Here is an 11,629-nt window from a genome sequence, read left to right on the forward strand (position 1 = left end):
TAAGAAACACTCTAATCTTGATCTAGACAGTGACTCGGTTTGAGTGATGGCCAATTCGAGCCATCATTCTATATTATTTTATGTTTTCAATGAAACAACTAAAGAGAAAAGCAAATCATGAAAAGAAATTGCAGGAATCTTAATTAATCAATGAAATAAATAAAAACAAATAGTTTGCATAGAAGAAAACATAGATCTAGAATCAATTGGCGGTTTGGATTGAATAATGGTCGATCCAAACTGTCAATCGATCTTTTTGAATATTTATATTTTTAGAAAAATAAATACTGAAAGTGCAGATATAATGCAGATTAATAATTGGAATCTAATCTAATCTAATCCATACCATAAAAAATTTACTTTAATAAAAAAAATAGAAATTAAAACTTGTAATCTACAATAGAAAAAGAGAGAATAAAGAAATACTGAATCACGGATCTGGTGTTTCTCGATGGCCTGCATTGACAGAAGAGTGAATCCTCACCTTGTGCAACATGTAGCAGCTCCTCAGAGTGGATCCCATGTTGATCCTGCACGATGAAGAAGAAATAGAAAAGAAAAAGGATAGAAGAAGAAGAAGAAAAATCAATAGAAGAGGAAGAGGAAGAAGAATGGGGCTCGCATGATTTGGAGAAGAGAGGGTTTAGGGGAGAGAGAGAGAGAGAGCTGCTATAGAAAGAGGGTTGGACTCCTCACGCCTCCCTCAAGGTAAGTTTTTATATTAAAATTTAGGTTTTACAAAAATGACAAAGAGTCTAAAAAATAAAAGTTATTTCAAAATACTACCTAAGCCTACTTTATTTTGCAAAAAACGGGTGGCACCAAATGGGGGGGGGGGATTTTTTTAATGAATTAGGTTGCTAATCACATGTGGATCCAATCTAATATCCACTAGATGTTCTTCAGACTGGATCAGAAATTGATTCTCCTCGAAATTCGCTCCAAAACTATAAACCGGTTATAACTTTATCGTTTTAACTCCGAACTAAACGAAATTCAAACCTGTAAACACCCCAAAAATTTCAAAATTTAAAAATTCCCTTTTTGCCCCTATCACCCACCATCTGAGCAATTGGGCCAATTTTTAGTTAATTCTCGGATTCACTTCCTTGTTGAAGATCCAAAATCCAATTTTATTTTCTATATTTGACCCAATCTCGGATCCAGATCAGATATCCAAATCCAATTCTGAGCCTGAATCTTCTATTTTCAAAAAATCCAAAATCAATTCTTTGTATTGGCTCATGTATTTTATCCGAATCCAATCTTCATTTGGATCCATTCCTCTCATGTTTCCTTAATTCGAGATCCAAAATCGATATTTGCTCAAAACCTCAGATCCAGATCCATTTTTTAAACTCAATTTTAAATTTAACCCTGTTATTTTGCAAAACCTCCTTTTAAAAAATCCTTAAATTTCAAAGCAAAATATCTTACAAAACCTCTTAAAAACTTCATCTGGATCTCCACCCTCGTATTTTTAGGTTTTTCTTTCAAAAACATAAAAGAAAAAATTTTAGAAAGTAGCTTTACCCTCTTCTTGAAAATCCTTGTAATTAAAGCTTTCTTTTTTAAATTCTTTAAAACTTTGAGGGACCTTTTTCGAAAAAAATATAACGATCTCCTCCTATATAACAACCAACGCAGGGGAAGGCAAGGATCTATCGAGTTCTTTGGCAAGGAGCCTCTTTTTGGTGAGGCTTGGCGAGTGAGCTCTATCTCTCGTTCCCTCTTCTTCCCTCACCAGTGAAGGAGGTCGACCCAGCGTTGGTGCAAAGGCAGAGACTCCCTCTCTTCTGAATCCACGGTAAGAACCTCTCTCGCTCTTTCTTCCGTTCTCCTTTTATTTTTGTTTTATTTCTACAACTTCGAATTTCTTCATTTCGACAATGTTTATTCATTCTGTTTCGGTCAATTTCTTTTCCCAGAATACATTTCAAACGTATTTGCTATTTGTTGCATTGCTTCATCTTATGCATCGATTTGTTTATTGCATTGCTTTTCTTCCATCTTTCTAGTTTCAGCATGCTTTACAGTAGCTATTGACTAACATCTCATTATCTTATATCGTCTTCATTGCATAGCATTAGCATTTGTTCCTTCTGTTTCATATAAGCACATTATAAGGTCTGTAATTAGCATCTGAAGACAGAGTTAATCCACTATGAAATCCAGCGTCTAATCTGGATTTGTTGTGGAATCTGCTACATTATCACCACACGATATTGTGCTCCCTTTCCATTCCCTGTTTTTAGCATCTGTAGCATCATCTTCATGATTTAGGCATCGCTTCTTACCTTTTAGTTCATCGCCATTTTTTATCCACACCTCATCAACATCATATTTTACTCTGCAATTCCCCTCTATCCCAACATTACCTAAGCATTCCATTCCCTGTTCCTGCATCTCATGGATTTTGTATTGGCTCAATTGGCGTAGCCTCCATCTACATCATCTACACAGATCCATAAGTAATCTTTACAGTGGCATCCGATCTGATCCAGTATTAGATTGGACATGATTTGTAGTGATCCTTCATTGATCCTGCAATTACATTGGATCTGATCTATCATCTTCATCTCATCTGAATTAAAGTCATTCGTGTCCCTGTAACTCTGCATCTTTGCATCTCTTCCCAGTATCCCTGTTTCACTTCATTGCATTGCAACACCTGTGCATTTCTCCTTTTCTCATTATGCATCATAGCATTCATTGACACCACCTATAATAGAGAAATGCAATGAATTGTCAAAACAGTTGTTGTACACTCATCTTGCAAGCCTTCTTGGTCGTTATGAATCTTTCTGGAAAGAACTGGATGCCATTAAACAGTTGTGGAAGAACAAGCATAAGCTAAAGGTTGAGGATGTGGGCATTGTTTCCCTGTTTGGATTGGAATGTTACTGCTGATTTTGTGCTTGTGAAATAATTGGGAGAGGGTTCACATTCATAGGCTACTACGTTTGAGTAAATCTCAATCCTTTTTTCAAGTGTGATTTTTGGTCACAGACCTCTCTTTTGAAATTTTGTTTTAGGCAAAAGGAAGCAAAACAAAAAAAGAAATTATGCTATATGTTGAACGTGTTAGCAGGACGCGTATCCGTGCATCAATAATTTTCTTGTCTTTATTTGTTCTGCTCCTTCTTGGTAAGGCGTTTTATGTTGAATTCTTGGTGTTCAGACTTGTGAAGATTAAAAAAAAACTTATGGCATATTTGTCACTCATATTTTCCTATCTTTGATGATAACAACTTTACCAATTGTTTTACAAGGTCGATATTGTTTGGCATCCTTGTGATAGAACGTCATCAAGTGTTGCAGAAACTCTTCCTTCTTGTAGAAGCTCGCCTTGCATTCTACTGCATTTTATATTCATGCACTTTATTTCATGAACAACATATGTGACTGTTTCATTACAACACATATCTATGCTTTCATTTCCTGTACAACATATGTTACTGTTTTATTACAACACATGTCTATGCTTTCATTTCATGTACAGCATGTGTCATTATTTCAATACAGCATATGACCATGTTTCAATAATGTATATGTCAATATTTCAATACAGCATGTGGCAATGTTTCAATTCTGCACATATCAATGTCTCATTTCTCTGGACCAATTCCTGACTTGGTTAGTGGGTTAACGCCCAACCAGTCGATGGATTTGAGTCACAACTCTTTATATGGTGTGCTGCCTGTCGGTCCCACTAAGTTGATTCAGTTGGTCTCTCTGAATCTCTCATGTAATAAATTTACTCAGAATATACCTACTGGCTTGAATCGCCTTAAGAATCTAAAGATGAATGACTTGCATCAGAATTTGCTCAGTAGTGTAATCAATGAGGAATTTTTTCTTCTGTTCAGTGTTACTTATGTTGATCTAAGTGACAGTTTGCTCTCAAAAAGAGTTTCTCTTAGTGATAATCGGTTCTCAGGGGAGCTCCTAGCATTTCAGTTTGCATATGCTCTTGAGGTCTTGCAACCATATGATGTCCATCTTACATTTACTGCAACTGATGTTGCTTTGATCTATAATTATCATTTGTCTTTTATTTTCATCTGTCATGCACATTATTTTGCATATGCATTCAGTCCAGTTATGCATTTGCACATCATTTTACATGTGCATTCAGTTTAGTTATGCATTTGAACATCATTTTGCATATGCATTCAGTCCAATTATGCATTTGCATGTCATTTTGCATATGCTTTCAGTCCAGCTATGCATTTACATATCATTTTGCATATGCATTTCTTCATTAGCATAAGCATTGCACTTAGGCAAATGCATATGCATTTCTTCATTAGTATAAGCATGGCACTTAGGCAAATGCATATGCATCTCATTCATGCATAAGGCACTGCATCTTCGCGTATGCATATGCATTTCCATCATAGCATAATCATAACCATATGTATATTAGTTTTAACATTGCATTCTTCACTTCTTTCTATATTTTATATTTCTATTGCCTTGTGCTATTTTATGTTTGCAAGAAAGCATGGGAGATCTTGATTTCGTTTCCTAGATTAGAGAATTTCAATATTCAATTTCAATTTAAGATTATAATAATTTCATATTAATGAGAATTTCTACTCTTCTGTTTAGATTAAAATGTTTGAGCATATAGTTGCATTTTAAATCATCGTAATTGCTTGTGGCATTTTATTTTATTTTATCCTTCAAAGAGCACTATGGGATAACACAAATGGCACGTGCACCATTCTAATAAGAGGTAAATAACCTTAAGTAAATGATTTGCATTTATGGTCATAGTCAAAATGTGAACAATACTTAGAATTTTTATCTCTTATAGAATAAAATTTAACCTACACTTTAGGTCATTTCTGAAAATCATCATATTTTTGAAAATATTTTTTTTTCTTTTAGCAGAATTCAAAGGAAAGATTAAATAAAGATATACTTGTGGCCATAGTCATGAATATATGGAAATTTAATATTTCTCTAAATCTATAAAAGCACAAAAATTTATTTTATTCTTTCTTGAAATTTAAATGAAGATTAAATTAAAATATATTTATGACCATAGTCATGAGTATATTAAAATTTAATCTTATTTCAATTCGATTAAAGAATGAAATTCGCTTTTAAAATTCTAATTTTAAACCAATTCTTTCAATGCATTCATTATTTAAGATAGAGATGCATCGTTATTTGCCATCTTTTCAAATTATTTTAAGACATTTTCAAAATTCCAAGTGATTTTTTAAATGAATTTTCAAAAACACAATTTTCATTTCTAAAATTCAAAGTCAATTTTCAACTTTCATTTACAAATTCAGATTCGTCTCCTTTATTTCCAATTTCATTCAGTTTTAAATTTTGTTTCAAAATTCCAAATTCGATTTTCTAAAACTTCCCATTTTTAAGTTCTCATTTTTAACTTAGAATTCTATTTCAATTTCAGATATTAAGTTCAAAATTCTTTTCAAAGTCCCAACTTCATTTCTAAATTCAATTCTGATTTCAAACATCAAATCCAATTTTAGACTTACTTCAAAATCTCAATTTCAAATCAAAAATCAATTTCAAGTTCCATTTCAATTTCAAACTTTCAAAATTCAAACTCTTTACTCTAATTTCAAACTTCATTTTCAAAATTCAGAAGTTCATGTTGAAGTCTCAACTAAATTCTCATTTCAACTTTTAAATTCCAATTCAGTTTCAATTTACAAGTTCATTTTTCTTCAAAACTCAATTTTTCAAAATTCTAAAATTTCAATTCTAAATTCAAGTTCAAATTCCAATTCTGATTTCAAGGTCTCAAAATCTATTTGTAAGTTCAAATTCTCAATTCAAAATCAATTCAACTTCAATTTTCAATCAATTTTAGATTTCAAAGTTCTCAAATTTGAATCCAATTTCAAAATCTTCAATTTCAAGCCTTCAATCCAAGTCCATTTCAAATTTCAACCTTTCAAAAATCAATTTCTGAACTTCAAAGTCATTTCTAAAAAGATATTTTCAAATCCATTTTCAAAATCACTTAGAAAATCTAAATTTCTAAAATATTTTTAAAATGCATGCATTATAGCACAAGCATGATTCTATGTGCATTTAGGATTTTAGAATAATCACTTAGATAAATTTGGGCAAGGCAAAAGGCATTGATTTGATCCTTGGTTTAATTATCTCTGGTAAAGGCGCCAGGAATGGTTGAACCTCGTACCGATGAGCAAATCCTGTCTCTCTATTTTTTCTTACAAAATTCCAAAACGGAGGCGAATAAATTTTACAATCTTTTTCAAAAGGTCAAGTGAGACCTTGCAAAGCGTTTCTCTCTTCTTCTCCACCCCCCCCTCAAAGAAGGAAGAAAGAAAAAGAAAAAATTTGCAACGATCATAGAACCGTGACTCTCTGTCACCTGAAACATCATAAACATGGGCATCAACATGGTAAAAGATGCATAAATTTAATAATAATAATGAATACATTTTTATGCATTATCAAATTCTTTCATGAACTTCGCCTATGTATAACTGTTTAGTTATGCATTGTTGGTCTCAAGCTCGGATAAAGGAGGAGCGTTGCGGTAGGCCTGTGACAACCAGCATAAAAACTTAGTCATACCCTATGAATATGAACCAATACGAGAATTTTGTTGGGGCGTTCCCTACTGAGTGACACATTGTACTCTATAGGTCCGAAGGCAACGATAAATGGGCAAGGGTTGCTAGGTTGTCGCCCGGAAGTGACGCGTCACACCGGCGCTCGGGTGTGGTGTCAAATAGGCAAGGGTTCCCTCACTTTGTTGGACGGGTATGGGTAAAGAAGTTAGTCCAAGACCATAAAATTAGATTAGCCACTTGGAACATAGGGTCTTTAACTGGTAAGTTGGTAGAGTTAGTAGATGTTATGTGTAAGAGAAAGATTGATATTTTATGTCTACAAGAGACCAAATGGTAGGTGAGAAAGCAAAAGTGATAGAACCTTGGGGATATAAGATTTGGTATACAGGAATAAATAAGAATAGAAATGGAGTAGGGATTGTTATGAGTCGTGAGTTTATAGATAATGTAGTTGAGGTCCGTAGGAAGGGTGATAGAATTTTACATATTAAATTAGTATTAGGTACGGATATTATTAATATTATTAGTGTTTATGCACCTCAAGTAGGTTTAGATGATTCTATTAAGCATCAATTTTGGGAAGATTTAGATGGAGTAGTACAAGGAATATCTTATGGAGAAAGGCTTTTCGTCGGCGGTGACCTTAATGGGCATGTAGGCATTAGTAGGGATGGATTTGAGAGTATCCATGGAGGCTATGGTATAGGAGAAAGAAATGAAAGTGGAGAAAGAATTTTAGATTTTGGTTTGTCCTATGATATGATCTTAGCAAACACTTGGTTTAGGAAGAGGGAGTCTCACCTAGTAACATTTAAAAGTGGGGTTAATACGAGTCAGATAGATTTTTTTCCTACTTAGAAAGAGAGATAGGGGTTGTTGCATCGATTGCAAGGTTATACCAGGAGAAAGTGTAGCTACACAACATAGAGTCTTAATTTTAGATCTTAGAATTAGACAATGCCACAAAAGGGATAGACATAGGATAGATCCTAGAATTAAGTGGTGGGCACTGAAAGGAGCTAAACAAAGAATGTTTCTAGAGCGGGTAGTTAAGGAAGTTGATTGGTGTCTCGAGGAGGATTCAAAATCAATGTGGAATAAGATAGCGGGTGGCATTAGAAAGGTGGCTAAGGAGGTATTGGGTGAGTCTAAAGGCGGTGCACCGCTAGGTAAGGATACAACGTGGTGGAACGAGGATGTCAAATTAGCTATTAAGGTTAAAAGAGAGTGTTATAGAAATCTAAGTAAGAATCGTGATAATGAGAATTTGGAGAAGTATATTATAGCAAAGAATGAAGCTAAAAAAGTAGTTTGGAACGCGAGGGATAAGGTATATAAGGAGGTTTATGACAAGTTGGATACCAAAGAGGACGAGAAGGATATTTATGGAATTGCAAAGATGAGAGATAGGAAATTGAGGGATTTGGGTATGGTTAGATGTATCAAAGATGAAACGCAAAGGGTTTTAGTCAAAGATGAGGAGATTAAGGAGAGATGAAAAGATTATTTTGATAAGCTATTTAATGAAAGTTATGCTCAGGATCTGGAAGACTTCTTCATTCCTTTTCATGAGATGAATCATGACTTCATGCGTAAGATTCAAAAGAAAGAAATTGCAGAGGCTTTGAAGAAAATGAAATCAAGAAGGGAAATTGGCCCAGATGGTATTCCTATCGAGACTTGGAAATGCTTGGAAGAGAAAGGTTTAGAATGGTTGACAAATCTTTTTAACAAGATTTGGCAAACAAATAAGATGCCTAATGAGTAGAGGAAGATTACTTTGGTGCCTCTATATAAGAATAAGGGTGATATACAAGATTGCACAAACTATTGTGGTATAAAACTCATGAGTCATACTATGAAACTTTGGGAGAGGGTGATTAAGTCTAGGTTAAGGAAGGTTGTCATGATATCGGAGAATCAATTTGGTTTTATGCCTGGAAGATCAACTATGGAAGTTATACATCTTCTTAGACAACTTATTGAGAGAAATAGAGAGAGGAACAAAGATTTGCATATGGTTTTTATTGATTTGGAGAAGGCATACGATAGAGTACCTAGGGACGTTCTCTAGTAGACAATGATGAAGAAAGGTGTTTCTCTCAAGTACATTACTATAATTAAAGATATGTATCAAGTAGTAACCAATGTCCTCACTTGTGGAGGGGTGACAACCAATTTTCCTTTAACGGTTGGGTTACATTAAGGATCTGCTTTAATCCCTTTCCTATTTGCTATAGTGATGGATGAGCTTACGAGACCAATTCAAGAAAATATGTTGTGGTGTATGTTGTTTGCTGATGATATTGTTTTGATTGATGAGTCTAGAGCTGAGGTTAATGCTAAGTTAGAATTATGGAGATAGATATTGGAAGCAAGAGGTTTTAAGTTGAGTAAGAGTAAGACAGAATACATGGAATGTCGATTTAGTAAGCAATGAAGTAGTGATGGGAGTGTAGTGAAGCTTGGTGAGCAAGAAATACCGGTGGATGATTGTTTCAAATATTTGGGATCTATCATTCAAAAGTATGGAGAAATTGATGGAGATGTAAATCATAGGATAAATGTTGGGTGGATGAAATGGAAGAGTGCAACTGGAGTGTTGTGCGATCATAGAATGTCATTGCGGTTGAAGGGAAAGTTTTATAGGATGACTATTAGGCCTGCTTTACTATATGGTACGAAATGTTGGGCTGCCAAGAGACATCATATTCAAAAAATGAGTGTAGTTGAGATGTGTATGCTGACCAATTCAAAATTGGATTTGGAAGGACCAATGCTAAACTAGATTTGGCAGGACTAATTCAAAAATTGGATTTAGAAGGACCAGGTTAAGCAGGATTTGGAAGGACTAACTCAAAAATTGGATTTTGAAGGACCAATGCTAAACTGGATTTGGAAGGACCAATTCAAAAATTGGAATTTGAATGACCAATTCTAAAATTGGATTTGGCAGGACCAATTCAAAAATTGGATTTGGAAGGATCAGTGCTAAACTGGATTTGGAAGGACCAGGGTAAACTGGATTTGAATGGACTAACTCAAAAATTGGATTTTGAAGGACCAGTGCTAAACTGAATTTGGAATGACCAATTCAAAAATTGGATTTTGAAGGACCAATTCTAAAATTGAATTTGGAAGGACCAATTCAAAAATTAGATTTTGAAGGACCAATTCGAAAATTGGATTTTGAAGGATCAGGGTAAACTGGATTTGCCAGGACCAATTCAAAAATTGGATTTTGAAGGACCAATTTGAAAATTGGATTTTGAAGGACCAATTCAAAAATTGGATTTTAAATGACCAATTTAAAATTTGGATTTTGAAGGACCAGGGTAAACTAGATTTGGAAGGACCAATTCGAAAATTGGATTTGGAAGGACCAATTCGAAAATTGGATTTTGAAGGACCAATTCAAAATTTGGATTTGGAAGGACCAGTGCTAAACTCGATTTGGAAGGGCCAATTCGAAAATTGGATTTTGAAAGACCTGTGCTAAACTGAATTTGGAAGGACCAATTCGAAAATTAGATTTTGGAAGGACCAATTCGAAAATTGGATTTGGAAGGACCAACACTAAACTGGATTTGGAAGGACCAATTCGGAAATTGGATTTTGGAAGGACCAATTCGAAAATTGGATTTGGAAGGACCAGCGCTAAACTGGATTTAGAAGAACCAATTCAAAAATTGGATTTGGCAAGACCAATTCGAAAATTGAATTTTTAAAGGACCAACTCAGAAGTTGGATTTGGTAAAAGGTTGATATTTGGAAAAATTGTAACCCGAAGGTTTGATTATAATAATTGGCATTGTCAAAGATTGTAACCCGAAGGTTTGATTATAATAATTGGCATTGTCAAAGATTGTAACCCGAAGGTTTGATTGCAAAAATTGATTGGCTCAAAGGTCTGCTTGGAGATGAGCTTGAATCTTGATGAAAGACGAGTAAGAGGACTTTGTTTTAAAAAGCAACTAGTACGAGTACTGGTTTTTTATAAATGACGAGCATGAACACTGGGTTTTTTAGAAAAAAATTGAATTCAATGTGAGAGTGAATATTGAAAACAGTTGGAGAAGATAGTTTTTGAAAAGAAACTCAACCCGAAGGTTGACTTTGGAAAGGGGTAGTTCTTGGTAAAAGGACTCGACTCGGAGGTCGAATTTAAAAAGACCAGTGTCTTGAAAGCGCTTGATGATTGTGATGGGAGATTTTCAATCTTCACCCTCACGATGACTTGAACAACTGTCAGGGTCTCAAGATTATCCCTTATTCTGAATGGGTAGTGAATTGATATAAAATGATGCAAATAAATGTGAATAGATGCAAGTGAATGCAAATGAGTGATGAAAGATTTTGTTTGATCTTGCCTGCATACAGGTCATTTGAAAACAAATTTTCAAAAGATGCCCCAATGTAACAGGGGAAGAAGGAGAAGGATAATTGACATTGATGAACGCTCTCTGAATGTAACAGACTTCTTGATTGATTCGAGAGGTACTCTGAAAGAGGTCACTCCCCATAAAAAGATATTTTGCAAAGAAGGAGAAATAAAGAAGATGACGCCAAATTATAAGAAAAATTGACAATTTCGTTAACGCATTGAAGGACGAATGACAAATCAAGAAAAGAAATTGCATTATCTTTTCAAAACGATGAAAGCAAGATGAGAGAAATAAGAGAGCACTGGCATTATCAGTTTTTTGAATGATCAGGAAATTTACTAGAAAATAGAAGGAAAATAAGGTGAAGAGATTTAAAAACAGATAACATAATTGAATTATCAAAATCCAGGAGAGAAAGCAGAAAAAATACATGATTTTTAAAAAATTCCAGGCAGGATCAAAACAAGGCTAGAAATTTGAGACACAGAAAAAAGGAAGAAAAAGAAAAATTGCCTAGAGTTTTGAAGAATAGAGATTTTTGAAAAATCGCCCAAGGTTTGATAAAAGAGAATGTAATGCAATACAAGAAAAATATATGAAAAATAGGAGATTTTGCAAATCGTCAAGAAATTTTCAAAAAATTATTGG

The sequence above is a fragment of the Nuphar pumila genome, chromosome 7 (genome assembly GCF_984573655.1).
Source record: "Nuphar pumila chromosome 7, dmNupPumi1.hap1.1, whole genome shotgun sequence".
NCBI lineage: Eukaryota > Viridiplantae > Streptophyta > Magnoliopsida > Nymphaeales > Nymphaeaceae > Nuphar > Nuphar pumila.